Here is a 20,349-nt window from a genome sequence, read left to right on the forward strand (position 1 = left end):
AAGCTTTTATGTAGTGCTTAAACACGAACGACTAGGAATGTGGGTAGATGAATATTTAAATTGCAAAACGTTGCCGTTAAGCCAATAAAAGAAAACTAGTTATGCTTACGAACACGCCGCCGCGCCATCGACGGCCAATGTTTTTGTTCTTTCCCCACAATGCCCACAATGCCCACAATATACTCGTATACCACACGTGCACATACACACGAGTATAGTATTGTAAATCTAACATAATACGAATTTATAACCACCGAAATCGCACACGTCCCTTCTGCAGCATAAATGTATTATATATTATTATGTCATATTATATAGGCGTCGATCGATGTGGGCTAAAAAATTGTGTCAAAAACACGGCGGACGTCACGCGTACAGCATATTATATCAGTCGTATTATATTCGTTGGTGGTGATGGCGAAATGAATTGGAGCGAAAACTGAAATGTCAATCAAAGTCCCCAAGGTAAACCCACGCGACTGCGTCGAATCGACTAAAACGCACAAATTTCGAGTGTTTTATGGAATTTTAAAAGAAAAATCCCGCTATATAGTATACAATTATATCTAATAAAAAAATTAAAATAATAATATCCGTATAAAAATATTTTCTAATATTGGAAATGCAGGCATTGACTATTTAATAGCTAGTATATATTATATAATTAGGTATATGCTGATTCATTTCGTCGACGGCAAGTTTCGCTACGAGAGAGAAACATAAAAAACAAAACTCGTTAATATTATACATTATGTTATTTTGGTTTTCTTTTGTACTAAAGGTAAAATTAAAATCGTTTCGCCGTCGACAGAGCACAAATAAAATCAACGTGACGAATTTTATAGTATTCGACTAAAATTGTGTTGGCGCTGCAGCGGCTACAACACATTTTTTTCTCATATAATTAACTAGTTTTTATGCATATTGTACGGTTCGCGCGTGTCGTCGTCGTAAAAATTATTATAAGGTTAGACTTCATCCCTCTTCCACGCCCAGGCCCGGCGATACGTACGTGTAAAGCGTGAAACAAAAACCCGAGGCACGAACATAATATAATAATATTATAATACAATGTTACGTTATAATCTGTTTGCAAGAATTTAATTTGCTTAATTTACCGTGCGCGTGGCGTAATACATAAAATTATATACGAACTATATATAATATTATATACTGCAGGGAACGAGTGAACTACGAACAATCATAATATATTAATATATTTTTATGATGGTAGTAGGTAGGTACATCGTTTGTGTATATAATATATTATATATACAAATATATAAACGATGAGGAGTTTTTTTTTTCTGATTCAGTATTTTTTCTGTTTTTTTTTTCCGCTCTACATGTACAACGGCGATCCGGTGAACCGGAAAAAAGACGACCGCCTAGGAGAATAATAACTCGGGCGCGGAGAGGGGAGAGGGTTGAGGTCTACACACACGCACACACACACACGTATATTATACGATATAAACAGCATCGGAGCTCGCGTATTAAAAGCGCATTTAACGTTCATTAATCAGAGCCGGTCTTGTTATCTCTCCGGCAACGGCGAGCGCGTGCTGCAAGTCATCGTACGTACAAAGTAGCGTAACCGCGAGAAAAAAAAAATTAGAAACGACGCTGCACGCACGCCACTACCCCGGTATATACATTATTATACCCCGTATTAGGCGTATATAATATAATGGTACCTATATATATATTGGTATATTATATGTGTGTATACGCCCGTCGCTTTGGCACGCCACTACGATACGCGCTGCTTATCAGTGGCGACGGTTAATTACTGAAGAAGGGGCCCGGAGGAGACCCGATAGTCACAATAACACACATATACACGTCGTGCGACATGCCGCCGCCGGACACGCATCAATCACTATACATATGTACGATATTATTATATCCTCGTCGACACGCACAAAGCTCCTTCTTCTTCTTCTTCTTCTTCTTTCCGCCTTACCGTAGGTAAAATAATAATAATAATAATAAGCGCTCCGCACCCATAGACCCGATACCCGACCATACATATGCATCTTGATGTATACACATAATATGCAATTATACTGTCTGAGTATATAGTGATGTGCACATCGTTGTGAAATAGTGTTTTGAGTTTTGACATCGTTACATAGTATAATATAACGATTATAATATTATAATACATTTTGTGTACCTACGCGTTACGGCGGTGGATTTCAGAGTTAGATGCTATGTGGTATCCTAACACGCAACGACGAGGGTATACCTATATGATATGAGTATCATTATATTGTTAAATGTCTTCGAATAAAAAACGGATCACAGTAGTTTAGTTAATATTCCCTACAAAGTCTCTATTGTTGCGGGTGCCGCTGTACCTGAATCGAGAAAAAACATCGTCGCCGTTTCCCCGACGATCGACCCTAAACAATGCGTTACCGTGCAAACGGTGGTTATAGGTATGTCATCGAATAGCCCTGCAAACATTTATTGTTATAATATACCGCGCTTTGTATCAATAGTGATTTTAATACGGCGGGATTCGGGACGAATGTGATTTTTCACCGTCAGAAACAAGGCCAAAGAAATAACGCACTCCACGTAGGCTGCAGTATATGTATGGGTATGGTGGCGAGGACGGCGGTGGACGACTTAGAAATTCCAAAATGAAATGAACTCGCGGATAATTTGCCATCGACGTAGTCGTCGAGCACAAACGCGGGACTGTAATGTAATTTAAAAGGAAATAGGAGGCCGTTCGAGCGGGACTAATGCGACGAACAAGGTATATATATATATTTATGTTTAAAGAAGGAAAAAAAACACGCAACTCAATGTGTTTCCATCGCCCGAACCACCCACGTCTGCGGAGAATAAATAAAAGCGCGCGTCGTGTGTACCGGGGGTTTTTTTTTTGTTAATTCCACGAAAGAAAAAATATAACATTGCATTTTCGGCACAATGAATAGGTAATTGTATTTTTTTCGCAGATGCCTAAGAAGATTTTGATTGCGCCGCACACATGTGCAGTCTCTGCACGCGGCTACACGATGTTATGTAGGAACCCATATTGTTTATTAAAATATAATATTATTATTTTGCGTCATGTAGTTGATAAAATATATGGTGCAGCGTGCGTTGAATTATTCGTAAATTCTGTGTGGTGATGGTCCCGCCCTGAGTTTGCAGGCGAACTCGAGTGAAAAATATACTACAGAGAGAGAAAACCGGCTCGTCACGAAAAACAACACCGCCGAAACACACAATAATAAATATGTCAAGCGATGGGACCGGATACGCCGGCGTTATCTCGGCGAGCGCGCGTAAAAATGCGACTTCATCCATCATTGCTGCAGCAGCTATAACGTCGGTCCCTGTTCGAGATAATTAAACCCCGTGTAACAACGGAAAAGTTGTTTTTAAAAAGTCACACACGCCGTTTTAAACGTTATGATTGATGACAACAAATATTATTATTATCACCTACGCGAACGCCGTTGCACGACTATACGCGGCGTCTCAGCCGCCACAGCTATAATATTATATATATATATACTTTATACATAACTTAGGGCCGGGTCGTTATAATATTATGTTGGTTTATGGTGTAGTATATTCTTGTCGTATAGGTTTGTAAAGCAGTATATGTATATAGCAGAAGTAGTAATATACTATAGTAGATATGTATGATTATTATAGTATGACGTATATATCGTATATGCGTGTGGCAAAATAATATCGTGTAAGAATACGTATTTTTTTATATTTTTTATTATTCTTGGACATTTTGGCGATCGAATTATTCGACCGAGTATTTGTGCGCAAGGCGTATTATAATATTAATATAGCTACCTACGTACATACATGCCTATCATACGACGTGTACCTATATATACAATATATACCTATATAGGACACGTATTTTTATTTAACATTATAATGTTGTGCGGTGCGTGAATTGAAAAAATGCGTCTGAACGAGCTATTAAGGGCGGCGTTGTTGGGAAAAACGAGAATCGAAATGGGAGAAAGAGCGAAAAAAAAGCCGTTCACAAATTTCACGATCCATCATTCTGTTTATTCTTCTGGCTGCCGATTTTTCAGCGTTTCTCTCGCTGTTATATATACCGTCACCGTCTCTCATTATTGCCCCGACCCTCGCGCTCGCAGATCGGTACCTCCACGCGTATATGTATATGTATGAATGGTATAAGTTTGGCGTGAAAAGTTTGAAGTATACACGTCGTATAGTCGTCGTATACTCGCGGCGAAAGTTTTGCGTCGAACGATGGGGATTTGACATAACCGGCGTTAAGTGTCTGGGTATGGATTTCGCATTAATCACCCCCCTTTGGGCGCGCGTCTCACTGCCCCGCCCGCGTAATGACAGTGCGTCGAACGCTTATATTATATATATATATATATATTGCTGCAAAGGCGATGGTATACTACAGAGAATAGGCAGTGGCGACGGTGGTAAATACGTATACAATACATATATATATCGCGCTTTATCTCGTCCCTGCACCTCCGTCAATGTATAGTCATCACTATATAATATATATATATATATATATACCACGGCATATCACCTATCTCTCGACGATGACTATGGTAAAAAATATATTATATTATTATACATTGTACGCGGGGATCATCATCAACTCACCCTTCCTTCCAACTCGTCCTATACATTACTCGCTGTCATCTATATATTATACCTATAATAATAATATAAAAGGCGTAGAGTTACGTGTAGTACTTACCTGTATAGGATATACGTATATAATATACTCGCCAGAAGATCACCCAATCGACTACTAGGTATATAGGCGAAAATTGCGCGTGCACAAATAATAATTATGATGATGATAATAACAATATTGGCTCATTGGAAAAAAACGCGTAAATAATAATGGTGGGGCGGCCATGGAATATATATAATATAATAATTAATAACGAAAAGGAGAGCAGGATATATTATAAACAGCGACGTGTGTGTTTTTCGGCGGCGGTGCAGCGCGCATAAATAATTATAAATGACAAATCGTTCACGGGCCGTTTAGACAAAGCTGGTTACACGGTAGACAAATCAAAGCGGTTGTCGCTGCAGAACTGTACGCATATTTCATATCGAGGAGGAAGGGTCCCAGGGGAGGTCCTAAGTAGCTTCCATAAATCAAAAAATACCGCCGCCACGACGGAGGAAAGGGTTTGGGCGGCCACCAAATGTATATCAATGCTGCAGGCTCGAGCATATTTATTATATTATAATAAAGCAGCGGCAAAATGTCGTACATCGCAATGTGCCACCGCTGCTGATGCAGTTACAAGTAGGTATCTATTTAAACATCGCCGCGCGTACGCATAATATCGTGTAATAATTCTTTTTATTTTTTTTTGTTCTTTCATCCATCCATATGATCCATATGTGTCTCGCGCAGCGAGACAAACGTCCCATAAAATAATATATTAGACACCCGCAGCGGCGCCGCGTCGCACATGCACCTCCTGCGGATGTTAAGAGTTATGTGTACTTATATATACGTGTATAGCCGCAAAGGGTTGAGAAATATTGTTTTTCTTCTTCCGCGACGTAAGTCACCTACGTGAGAATGCAGTAAAATATATTATTGTATGTACTATATATCGTTGCTGCCCGGATACCGCGATAAGACCCTTTTGGTGCAGACGTTTTACAATTTCAGAAAAAATATTAAAATATAAAAATAAATATTAAAACAGCTACCTATATACCACAATACAGCACAAATAATAATAACTAACACAATTTCAAAAAGTCAAACACAATTCTATCGCGGGTGGGTTGGGGATGGGCTGCGTGTACGGGGAGGGGATCCGAAGATGTATTTTTTATCGTCCCGCTATAATACAAATAATATACACATTGTAATATTAATATTGCATTGAATCCACCCCTACCCCTACCCCTACCCCTAACCCCTATGGAAGTAGTCTTGGTAAAATTAATAGAAAATTTGAGTACACCATAGTTATACGTTCCATTATATAGTGTCGTTACGTCATGTAACGGCGTTTGCAGGATACATGGATAATAAACGTAAGCATACAATACCTATATATAGTATACAACGCGCGGGATATTAAAGTACGCTATAGTCTCAAAAACGACGAACCGAACCGCCATAAGCGTCGGGAGAAAATAAAATCCCTTCATCCCTTATTGCATTTGAAATGTTTAGCCAAATCGACGCGCGTTGCAGTCCGTCGCCCGCTGAGCGTGTGCACATGATATATATTATTAATTGGCCGACTCTATATGGCATATTATAATATTGCAATATGACATTGTCGGATAATATAACATTATTACATATTCTGTTATATTGTACGATATTATATATTATAGTATACTCTTATATGCGAGAGTACAACAGCGACGACGAGTGCCGCGCCGTCGCGTAATACTGCAAGTATAATAATCTGCCCTGCATAGAGAGAGATAGAGAGAGAGAAGAGAGTCAATTCCACAGACTTCCCAAGGATTAGAGTACCACCACACACACAAAGAGATGCGGTGCGTATTATACACATATATATATAATATGTATAATAATATGTGTGTGTGTGTGTGTGTGTATAACTCGTGTCGTTGCCGTAAAGCCGTCCGCAGAGAGTGTCAATACGACAACGGCGCACTGTGCGCTCTATATATCAGCCTATGTGAGTGTGTGCGTATAGTGGTAATGATGATGGCGGCGGGCTCATATTGAAAGATTACGTTGCCGTTCGGTGAAAGCGCGCCGCCGAGTCGTCACATATTTAATACGTATATATAGAGTATATATATTATGGTCCCTTCGCGAGCGCGCCCCTCACCGTCAGTGGCGACCGTGCGGCGGGTCGCGGGGCGAGCTTAGACTTTTATACAAAAACCTCCGAGGCATTACGCGCGCAGGGTCTACTCCGTCGGACCCGGTGTGTGTGTGTTATTAACACTTCCTCAATACCACCGCGCCACCACCGATTACTTTACACAAAAAAAAAGCTTTGCCGCGTATTATGTATACTTTCTTTTTCTCATTTCCCGACACCCTCGAGCCGGCCGAGGATTATAATATTACCATCGCTTGTGTGTCGTACGCGACATTTCCGTACCGCAAATAATAATATATAATATATATATATATATTGCGGTCAACAGTCGTGCGATATAATTTAATACTTATATTATCATAATATGTATCGTGTATAGAACGAGACCGAATATCGCCGTGACCGTCCGTTTCGATCTATTCGATACCATCGTAATCCGGTCGTTACGATCGTCGGTTTGTACGTCTTGTACGTGTTGTGTCTATAATATTATATCTTACGTAATGCCATGATGTCTAAATAAATGTACTTACTATACGCGAGCATCTGTGATAGACTCACAGCCTACGGTTAAGACGTACACGATTCGCGCCTTAAATCAATTGATGGTATATCTATGTATATAGGTACCGTGGTATGGACGATGGTCGTTACGGGCACATTTCAGTCTGACTGCGCATTTCCGCCGGACAAAAAATCCACATAAAAAATCGTATCTCTAATTATTATTATTATTCGAAGAAACAAATTAGGTTCGACCACTCAACACAAAGCGCTATACATAATATGTATGTACGACCACTCCTTCGTGCAGGTGATGGACATAACAACAACACAAATCAAAAAAAGATGTATTAATATTATTACCTATAGTGTATATGATAATATAATATTACTTAACGCGCAGTGCGTGTAATATCATTGTTGTTGTCCGCGAACTTATTTTTACGAAGGTATAATAATATTATAATCTACGGTTTCGAGATCACATCCGTACCGATTTTCCGTGCGATGTCAATCACGTCTGTATAATATAATATTAAAGTGACGCATATAATAATGATTAATTTTAAAAAAACGCTTTTGTTATTATACACGTACGTATATCATTACGTTTATCCTTCTAGGTTTTTCGGGCGCATTGTTATAATAGCAATAATTATCGACGGCAGTGGTTTGATTATAAATTTATTATTATAATGATATACGGTGCGCACATTATCTGCGCCTAGGATTTGATACCTATCTCGCTTTCCGTAGACTATACGTTATAATTTATAGTTCTCCTATGTAACATTATCATCATCGTCTAGAAATCGGCCATTAGTCGACGTCGGATGATATTTATTTTTTCACCCAAATAGATTCATAGTTCAAATAATTCATACGTTGTGAGCAGAAAGTAGCAACGTGAATATTATACAGCCACATTATTGGTTTATATTATAAAATTTTCAGTAGGTTTCCAATAAATAACATTAATCGTGATTACAAACACGCGAATCTACGTATCAAACCACTCGCTCCTCTCAGATCTCAGTTTCAGGCGTAGTATATAGCATCGTCCTACAAGCTATTTCGTTCGCGCTTTGCAAACCAATCAACCCCTCTGATCATCGCCCTTGACTCTGTCAACATCCCAGGAAACCCACCGGGAAGGCAAAAGAGGAGCTGGTTAGAGGACCTACTAACAATATATAAATAATAATAAAAAAAAAAAAAGCTAGTTTTATAACTATAGTTATTAATTAAATAAGTAAAAAATACAAGCATTCATTCTCTTCAAAAGTATTACTGTGGATTAGTTTCTTTAATCATATCATCGTTCACGTACAGAAAAACAAAATAATAAATACCTTGCATCACATATTATATTGCTTATTGTATAAATATATTTACCTTTACAGATTGTTGAGTATTTATCAAATAAATGTAAAAAAATAATAATATTGTTTATGTAATTGTGCATATAGATATCGATAGTTTACGTGTACCTACTCGAAGTTCTGGCCGCTGATCTTTGTAATTTTCACACCGATTATCATTCACTACAGCGCCAAAAATTATTTAAATCGCCACTATAATATTATATTATGTATGTTTTATTATATACACGGCCCATAACGCTGTGCCAAGATAGATTCACATCGGTCGTTTTTCGATTCGGTTTGTTGTGCTCTCGTCGTCCAGGACGTAGCACTGTAGCAGAGTTTCACATGTGTTTCGCTTGCGGCCGAAACGACGGACGTAGGCGTGCCGATTTCCAGCGACTCCGGACCGGACTCTTATTTCGGTAAAAAAATTGTGTTCAACTCTTCTTCTTTGCGGCGATCCCAATATTCCTTTATATGATATGTACCTATATTATAATATTTTAGTCTCGTTCGGACCTTAGATATCCCACATACTCCGACTGGCACACATTAATTTTTGGTGTCTTATAGGCTATAACCTATTATAATAATATATTTTTTTTTATTATTATTTATTGATCTTAAGCATCTGCAACTATAGCCATTAGCATTTTGTAGGAGGGTTACGATTGATTGAGGAACACGTGTATGTGGGGCGAGGACATGAATTAAGGTATACAGGATGCCGAACGACAGCCCGTTATCAATATTTTTGCGAAGTCGAAAGTTTCCAGGTTCACAAATTAACGTATGGCGCCGAAATGGTTACGGTGGCGAAATTTTTAACTAATTTTGTATGATTACGACTATCGAATATCGCAATAAACATGGCGGGAAATTAACATGATGATAATTTTTACGATAAAGATACGTAAAATTATAATTCTTAGTAGATGGTAGCACTGTCTTAGTTCATTAAACGCCACTGTGGCAAAAAGCGCTTATAAGTCGTTCTGGATTTTTGGAAACTCCCGTCTTCACCTGATAAGCTCTCGTCCGGCATCCTGTATATCTTAATTCGTGGGCGAGGATTCGTCATTAAAAACCCGGGTGGTCACCCATCCGGGACCTAGCGACGCCGACCGGCCGATGCTTGGCCTCAACACACGTTAGTGACTGAGACCAACCACTGAACTACACCAGGCCCCATAACATATTATATATTTTTTTATTTGACTGTTTCCACATCCATGGCCTACTTTCGTGTAATAATATTATTGTTTTTATTTATTATGCACTAATATATTATAATAAAGTTTCCCGTGAAACGCACGCCCATCATGATATATGGTCAATCGATAACGCGCGCAGTAGTCGTTTGACCCCCTACGACTGCGTACATCGTTTCTTCAACCCATCATCATTCACAGATCTATTTGCCTCACTTGTCATACCGTCGTACTCGATATAACTCTTCTATCCATTCGTATAAGTAAATTTCACATTTTACACATATTATAATATCATAAGCATTTTCATTTATCGTCGACGTCACCTATAGGGGAAATAAAAATATTGCCGCCAAAGGCGTAAGCTGGAGGGAAGGGAAAATAGGGGCAGTTGTCACCATAACACTATTCATAGTGCAGGCAAAGATATCGACCCCGATGACGCCCCTCGCCCCGTCTTAAGCTCTAATTCATTAAATATCACAACTTTTTTATTAAACCATTATAATATATGCTTGAGATTGAACATAATTATTTTTCTGCACTGCGTTTTATGTATATTATGTATGATAATAAATTACTAATTTGTCATTAAAATATATTTGTACTGTAGGAACACTTAAAGTTTTGCTCATTATGTCGTGGATAGTAGTACCTATAGGTAGTATACTAGCTTGTTATATTTTCACTAATTTAACAATCATACAAAACTTTGAGGACTGTGCAATGTATATATTGTTATTACATGTATGGATTTATTATTGGTAAATTATTTGAGGAAAATATGGGTGTGAAACTCTTCCCCAACTATATATTTCTAACCACAATACTACAATATTGTTAAAAATATTTAATATACTTTGCCCCCTCCCCCTTGTCCTGCGTATAAAAAAATTACGTCGAGTTACGCCACACATCTGATGGTAACTTTATAATTAAAATTATTATAATGATTAATTTGTTCACGTTACAATCGAGTTATTACACATTATTTATTAGAATATTAACCAAATTGTTTAAAAAACACATAGGTAGGTACAATTATGATTTTCGTAAACGGTCGATTCATTTTTGTAAGTAGACCGAACTGGACGTGGTGCCGCATCGTTAGAAAACAAAGTCATTATTATGTCACTTTATTTAAATGTATATTATAAAAGAAAAAATTTAAATTAACACATTTCAACTATTCGGACCACCCGAGTGTGGGTTTGTTGAAATCAAAACAATTTCTAGAATTTAAACATTGTATAAACAACACTTTATGATGTTATGTAGTGTTGTCGAGCACCTATATGTTATTATATTCATCGCAGAGGATAAACAATTTCAAACACACTTATAATTTTATTGTAATTATTAGATAATATGTGGGCACAACGAATAATTAACTCCAGTAACTTAACATACCACGCGTATTATATTTGTATCATGCATAAGTATATATAATTTTTATGTCGTTAACGAAATGCGTAGTGTTACTATAATAAACAGTTGCGTGCATATATTTATTACTATGTGCGAGCACGGCTAACTCTTTTAAACATTGTAAAACGCGTGTCATAGAGACACATAGTGACATAATATTACTGTTTTGATGGAAGATATCTCGTTGAAAATGCACAGACGAGTATAAACTTTTTTTTTTCGAATTTTTAATCGTTCCGCATATTATAATATTATACTGCGGGAGAGTAGTGATGAAAACAATATATTCCGTCAATACAATATATACCTACAGGCTGCAACTATAAAGTACGTATAGTGATAGGCGTCACTTCCGTTACGACTGTCGCGCATCGTTGTTTGTTATACAGAGGAATTTCGTCAAATTGTGCCGCAGAAAATCTGCGGCAGAAGCTACGTTTAACGTGGCGAACCGGGAGACGAGGAGAGCGTAATATAATATTATACTGCTGCGAACGGACGAGGGGGGAGGCGAGCCGAGTCTGCATGACAATCGAGTGTTGTTACAAACTAAAAAAAGAAATAATCTGTAAGCCATTAACGTCGTGCGGGGCTAACGATCGTAGCACACACACACACACACACACACACACACACACACACACATTCTACGTGTATAAGTATTATTATTAATAGATATATGTTATATAGTATATATTATTATTATATGTATGTATATGCTGCTGGAGATATAAGTGCGCGCGCGTTGAATGGGTCCGCGGTATATACTGCAGAGTCGCGGTGTATATACAGCCGCGGCGAAGGACGAGCGCAGCAAGTTAGGGCGTGACGGCCCGGTGGTAAGTATATCTGCGGGGCGGGGGAGGGGGGGGAGGGCGAAAAAAATACACTAATGGATAAAATGTTTGTCCGAAAACAAACGGGTCCGATTGTTGGCAACAGATTGATGGGCGCCTGTCACTAGTCCATTACCCGAGTCGTCCTGCTGCAGGTACCTATATATTATTATTATACGTATAGAGGTACCTGTCTATATACTATGATTATTTGTGTATATATATATATATAGTATTATAGTTGTAAGCAGTAATAGTAGTTGTAGTAGTAAGTAGTAGTAGTAGTAGTAGTAGTAAGTAGTAGTAGTAGTAGTAGTAGTAGTAGTAGTAGTAGTAGTAGTAGTAGTAGTAGTAGTAGTAGTATAATATGTACTATTGTATAATATTATATATAGTAGCGCTCTCGTCGTCGTATATGTATTGTCCTGCAGCATATTATACACAAATGGACGCGTGTACGCGTATTATTATAATCGGCGTAACTGAAAAAAATAAATTCACTAGGTATATATTATTATTATTATTAATATATAACAACAGACGCGCTCGCGTTATTTATTATACCGTCGTCGAGTTTATTACCTGGTGCGCGTACATAGGTAATAATGACTAAACAAAAAACAAAACAATTTTTTTTTAAAAACTTACGATTATATTGTACATAATAATATATCATACAAGCGGGAAATATGTATATATAGGTGGTATACCTCTTTACTCGGTTGCTGCATGCATGCATTTCTATAACCCCTTCGGGTATCGTCGGTATAAGTACCTATACCGGACGATAACCACGCGCGTGCTAAGCATAAGACCAGACGCTCCCGAAAGGATCACGTAATGTAATAAGGTACCTATTCCGGGCAAAGCACGTTTGAATCAGTCGAAAAAATTCGTATAGAAAAATTGAAACCTGTTTGGATTCATTAATATGGGTGAAATAGGTATCGTTTTTATAGAATATTGTTACCAAATTCATATCAATATTAATTATTTTTTTTTTAATGGATAATCTTTATAATTAAATTTTATTGTTATACGCAGTCACAGACTACTGCAGTTTATATAAGTAATCATTTTGTCACGATTTCGTGGTATAATATTGTGTACATACAACTAGTGTTAAATATATTATATTTAACTCATAGATGCCTACTCCATTATGACACGGTGCAGTATAGTGGAAACTCAGCTTTACTCTATATGGATAGAATACCTAGGCCCCCACATCAAATGTTGGGCCTCTGTACTAAATGTTTTTTCGGGCCCTATACAAAACTTCCAAAAAAATAAAACCCATTAAAAGCGATATGGGTGTCCCATACACGATCTCTAAGTGATAAATGGTCAACCCACGGCTTAAAATAACAAAATTACTGTAAAATAAGTATTCTCATAAAAATTTCAAAAATTACAAATACATTTCAACGGCCCTCTAAAATAGCCGGACCCCTGTAGTCCAGGTTAGACAGCCCCTCCCCCCCTTGTGAAAATTCCCATTATACATAACCATACTAACCACATGCGTGTACCAATATACCTATCCATATCCGAGATATTTTACGTTGGTCAATAATTTTGTAATACAAATACATCGTTGTCGTGGCCAATTCCTCCACGTCCCTAGTCTCCTAGTCTCCATAGTCCGATTCTTATCCACACAATTTTCGTGTTTTTATATTTTTTTATTTTAGGAGCCCCACGAGTTATTCTGATTCTAGCCAAGAATCTTGAACTATAACAAAACTTTTTCATGTTGCCGTTCATAAAAGCGAATATTGTAAATGGTGATTACTATTTACCACTATGAAATTGATAATTTTCCTTTGTTTTTTTATATTATATTTTTTTATGGACAATGTATATTTTTTTTACAGTCGAAGAAAATAAACATTCACCGTCGTAATTAGTTTAACATAATAAATATATGGGGAAAAAAACATTTTTTTTTTTCATTTTTTGTTATATTTATAATTACAATAGGTAGCTAACCTGTAGGCTGTAAAATATATACTCCTATTATTAACCAGCTATCTATATTTTTGTGCATAGGTACTCCGTATTTTAGTAAATAATTTAGGTACACTATTAAGTTATATTATTAATATAGTTATTATAAGCTGATATTTCAATTTATGATGCATGATTCTGAATCATAAGACATAGGTAAATCATATAATGTCCAATCAAACATTTCTCAAATAATAAAATAATATTCGATATACCCTCCCACCACAACTGCCCAAGCTTTCTAGTCACTATAGTTTGATATTATAACAAGGCAAATCTCGCGTTTTATCATTTGGTCTAAAAGGGTCCACAAAATCGATCCAAATAGGCTTTCTCATTTTTTTTTTTTTATTCGGTCCAAGTTGGTTCGACCCACCCACCTTATACATATAATAATAATAATAATAATTGAAACCACCGCGGGTATAATACCCACTGCGACGACGGCAGCACGTGATCCGTTTATTGTCATCATTAGCCGTGGAAGGTTAAAAAACCTTAAAGGTATAAATACATAGGTATTAAATAATACACTGTGCACATATACGGTCAGTAGTAATCTGTCACGTCCTCTTCTCATCTCTGCTCATCCCGGTGGAAATTTTTTTCATTTATAAATATAGGTACCTATACCTATACTTGGTCTTTTTATTTTATATTTTTTCTCTTTTCTTAACTGATGGAACACGTATGTTTTTCACGACAATCAGGGTCAACCGGGTTCACGGACCGCTGCAATATTATTATCATTATCAATTATTATACATTTTGGCCGCGGTAATTATATACATACGGTGTGTGTGTGTGTGTGTGTGTGTGTGTGTGTGTATTAGAATTAGATGCATTATATTATAGGTACGCGATAACAACGGGATCGACAAAAATCACACCGAGGTTATTCCAATATAATCGTTATTATTATTATTATTATAGGTACCTGTAATGTGCTCAGGGCCACCTGACTCGCGGCGCGTGTAATATGTAAACGTATAATATCGAAGACTTCAACAAGTGAAATAGGTATCTAAACTGGTAACACCTCAATTTGTTCTAAGAAAATTGAACAATAAATGGGTTAAACATTTACATTAGATTATATTTGATAATTTCTTAACGTTTGTATCATACCTACCTAATATAAATTTAAGGTTTTAAATCATGATTCCGATAGATATTATTTGAAATTTATCATTGGGTACTTCCCCTGTTTTCGTATTTTTCGAATACTAACAGATTAGTAAGTTTATCCTATAAATTAATAAGATTGATCTATTATGAAACGTACCGGTAATATAATAATTTTTTTCTGTTTTGTATAGTTAATATTTTAACTTTACAACGAATTAAACGTGTAAAACATGATTAGGTACCTACATTTTAAAAATTCTCATAACTTGTATTAAAATTAAAATATTGAGATAAAAATACAGACAATAATTTCGTTGCTTTTAATTTCGATAAACATAGGTATAAATACCTATAGGTGCTATGTCGAAACTGCTGAACATTTGCCATTATTGTCATTATTGTATTACGCACTATTGTAAGACGGAGACGACAAAAGCGGAAGGACATTCTTTATTGATTTCATCAATATTGAATATATACATCACAAAATGAGTTTTGAAGACTGTCAAATACTCAAATGTTTAGTCTTGTAGTTTTAATAAACAATAACGGTGAAACGTTATAATAAATTAGGTACTATAATAATGCAATCTCGGTCGCGTTTAATTATATTATAATTTACGTACTTACACTATATAGGTACCTACTACCTATATATATTATAATGTACAAAATATAACATATTAAGTTTGATAACGCTGCGCATGAAACGGTATACAGTGTAGACGACTTTTGTCCTTGATGAAAGTTACGTTAAAGTTAATTCGTTAACGTTACCGTCCTTGGGGAAAAAAAATAAGAATCAGCAGGGATATTTTCAAACGAAAAACGAATCGGAAGCTGGTTATTTACCGTAGATAGTAATATAATATTATATACGATAAACCTAGCTACTCTATATACTATATATTAATATATTTTTACACCTGGATTGGAGCATTTGTCTCGTCTCCACGCCATCGTGACAGACAATTATTTTTTCAATACTCGTTTTAATAATATATATTATACTTACACAAGATTTTCTTTTTTCGGGTCAGCTAAGTGTGCGGATTTCACGTGAGTTTTTCGTTTTAAATTTCTATTTAAGAACAGAGCAAAAACAGTTAGCCATATAATAGGTATTATTATGGCATATTAACGGGGTTATTAAAGTGCATTTATTTGTTATACAATATATCAATAGTACTATTATAATAATTATGACTATATCGTTTTAAACCAATTACTTTTATCGTTTTTATTACTTTTTGCCATACACACGTGTCGAATGTTGAGAAATAAAAAAAAAGTTATTGAAATTGTCTGGCTGTAATGCATAATATCATTAGGCAGTATAGGTACTCGTAAGTGAGTAAGCCTATAGATACGTACGTCTATTCGAATAATTTGATTTTATATTATATTCTATGTACAGCTGAAATATACAAATTACTATGCCTGCTGCTTATATTATAAACACCAGTAATTAAATATTAAAAGAGTAAAAATATTAAATTCTTCTTTAATTAGTAAATTATATTTCAAAGTATAATATTATATATTTTTTTAGAACACTTATTTCTATGGGTTTGTCCTAATAATTTAATTCAATTTATATTTTATAGTGATTTGATATTATACTGACAAGTGAATGCATACAATGAAATGAAACCTTTTAGTGTTTATATTATTAAGTATAGGCTTATATGACAATAAGTAGTTAAATATAATATATTATAATAATAGTTGATATATTATATGGTTTTAATTTCATTAAATATTATTTAACATCAGCAAATATTAACAGTCGCAACTAGAATTATTAAAGGTCATAACTCATAAGTACTGCAGGTATCAAAAGTGAGAATTATGAATGAATAAAAATTAGCCAGCTAAATTTTGGCAACCTTGATTGATTTCGTTTTACAAAACTTAATTTTTCATACTCGGTAACTCAAATGTTTTTAATACATATATTTACATTTTTTAAATGTATTAAAATAATGTTAAATATTTTAAGATGGTTGTTCGGTTCGATTTTGAAGGTACGACGTATTATCATACATAGGTTAAATTATAATTAATTAAACAGTTTTAATTTTTAGAAAAAAAACCGATTAGTTGGTATATTAATTTAATTTGTAAATAAATGTAAATTATTATAGGATAGGGTATAGGTAGTCAATTTTAGATCTAGTTATCTTTAATTTAGCTGAGTTTTATCATTAAAGCTTGACAGTTAAAAAATAAAATTTATTTATACAATAAAAAAAAATGCTATGCTTATGTGTAATTTTAACTTTTAGCTATAATTAGTACTTTTAGTATACACAATGATATTAACTAAATGGAGATAATTAATTAATTTAATGACTATAATAATTTAAACACATATATATGTAATAAACCTCACTAATTTTATGTTTATCCTTGGAGTAATTAATAATATCATGTGTTGTTTATATGTATTTTCATTTGTATACGATAAACATTAATTATAATAATAATAGGTAATATCACATAAACTTTTGCACAAATAAATGTTCAATAATAGTTACCTGCCACAATGTTTACTATAATAGAATTATATTTAAGTAGTACTTAGTCTACTTAACTATATATTAAGTATATACATTTAATAGATACAAAATTTACAATTTATTTTTCTACAAATATGTTTGCACATTAAATAACTAGTTGACAAGAAAATTTTTTATTTCATCTATGATACACCAAACACGTCAAATTTCCTCCAAGGATTTTCGCAATATTTATAATATATTATGGGTGCAATGTTATAGGTTATAGTATTATGTTATAAAATATGCGTATAACTATTATAGTGTAGTTGGCAAGTGGATTTTATTACGATTTACAATAGTTTCCTTATTACATACGTCATTCAAAATCAAAATATAATAATATGTGAATTTGGATGTTTTGAAACGACGACGCGTGGATACCTATTACTAATGTATTATACCGCAATTTTGACGAGGGAAAGCGTTGATATGTACAATACCAGTGTAAATGTGCTGGTGCATGTGTCGAGAAAAGGGGCGGTGGCGGAAACCCTGTGGTGGCGGCCTGTTGCGTTTGGTTGTGTGTAACTTCTGGTGAGCACAGTATCGTGGTAACCCTATTTTGTTGTCTGCAGCTATATATATGTAAGCACGTGAGCTGTGAGGAGATTGTTTTATGTGGGGGGAGGTTAAAACAAAAGGGAGACAACAAGTGGGTCAAATCGTTTAAGCCAAAACCACCACCTCCACCCTTCTTAACCTGACGTTCTATCCTAACAACGTATATATTAAACAGGCAATAGTATGTATATGTATTATTTAAACTACCCTTGTTTTGTTGTTTAACCCGTTATTGTTATTTTTCATCTCGATGGCGTGATTTGCCTTCGTGTAGTAATATTCCGTTGTACTAAACTACGTGTGTCATGTTGCACAAAATTATAATAAATCAAGGTATTGCTTCTTTTGTTTTTGAATCTACGGATTAGACTCGGAAGTATAGCCGCTGTACAGGTAAAACGATAACATTCTGTTTACTGTACACATAGTTTTAATTCTTGATATGATATTTTAAAATAGTAACAGTATGCTGACCAGGTATAAAATAAATACCGGTCTGGTATAGGTAAGCCTGCAGTGATTTTCAAGGGTGCGAAAATGTGTAATAGAGTTTATTTTACTAAGATTACAATGGTAATAAAAAAATATATTATGTCCATGCAAGATATGTAAACTGTCCTCAATAATTGGGCAATTTTGTTTGAACCACTGTAAAGTAGCTGATATAATAATATAGTCAATGCAACTTGCAAGCAGTAGACAAGTCAATTAAGTAACTTAAAAAAATTTAAATATATAAAATTATTCACCATTTACTCATCCTATTGAATATTGATTAAACTACACGGTTTCCGTATTTAAGTCGGATCCAGTTTAACGAGAATATAATATACATAATATATAAACTATATGTTATATTAAGTTTAATACGTATTCCGCATCCGTCGCCCATTGCCACTGTGTCACGACATGTTCAATTTTTTTTTTCTTTTTCACAACTCTATTTTACAACAATCTGCATCCACAATGTGCATTAATATTGAAACGCCGACAAAGAGACGAAACAAATTTAACATACCGTATGTACATACCTGAAATATAACTATTGAGGTGTATACCTATATGCGACGTTGCTATATATTTAAATATAATCTGAAACATTGCATTATGCATCTTTTTATTTATTCGTTCCAGTCGACAATATTTTAATTAAGCTTATTATTCATCGAGGAATTCTCGAACCCTGCCAATTCTCCTTGCCGATAAACATGTAATATATTATAATATGCACACGTAAATGTTTCCGACTTGTCCGCGATAAAATAATTATCTGTCATCTGAATATACCTAATGGTGGCATTTGTAAATTATTGTGACAAAGCCATACGTTTCCGATTATTATTCCAAACGGTTATAATAAAATATTCCGTTTCTGTATTATGTACTTTCTATATTATATTCTATCCGCCACCGCCGATAATGATAATAATTATTATAACCTATATACAAATATATTTATGTACATTATAAACGCCGCGTAATTGATTTTAATGCATATGACTTTTGATGTTTTTCAGATCATTACCCGAGGACGATGATGTCGTCGCTAAACAACAGAATAACGGGACAAAAGCATCATGTGAGTGTATATACAACATAATATGTTTACTTTATCCTATATACTTATATGATATTGCAGTAACGTGTACTGCACCAAACAAATATAAATTATAACGATATAATAACTATCGTATTTTTTTCCGAATTAAATTCGGTCCATTATTGTTGTGCTCGACGCGTAAAACAATAATAATAATAATATGCAACCGGTTTATTGTGAACCAAAACGATTGCCGTCCGACGGCGAATTGTATAGACTCTACTTAGCGCACAGCTGTTGCACAACTGTATGACAACACGGCATTCAAGGCGTTTTCTTTTAATTTAATTCGGCCCGG

The 20,349-nt window shown here is 35.0% G+C and overlaps 1 protein-coding gene across 1 annotated transcript in view; it reads left to right on the forward strand.

Annotated features, from left to right (window-relative positions):
* The window catches only part of LOC132945822 (GATA zinc finger domain-containing protein 10-like), a 185,253-nt gene that overhangs the window by 75,380 nt on the left and 89,524 nt on the right, over nt 1-20,349 (forward strand). Inside the window, exon 3 of the mRNA XM_061015605.1 lies at nt 19,969-20,030. The gene's annotated coding sequence lies outside the window, so the exon portion shown is untranslated. The remainder of the gene's footprint in view (nt 1-19,968; nt 20,031-20,349) is intronic.

This window comes from Metopolophium dirhodum, chromosome 5 (genome assembly GCF_019925205.1).
Source record: "Metopolophium dirhodum isolate CAU chromosome 5, ASM1992520v1, whole genome shotgun sequence".
NCBI lineage: Eukaryota > Metazoa > Arthropoda > Insecta > Hemiptera > Aphididae > Metopolophium > Metopolophium dirhodum.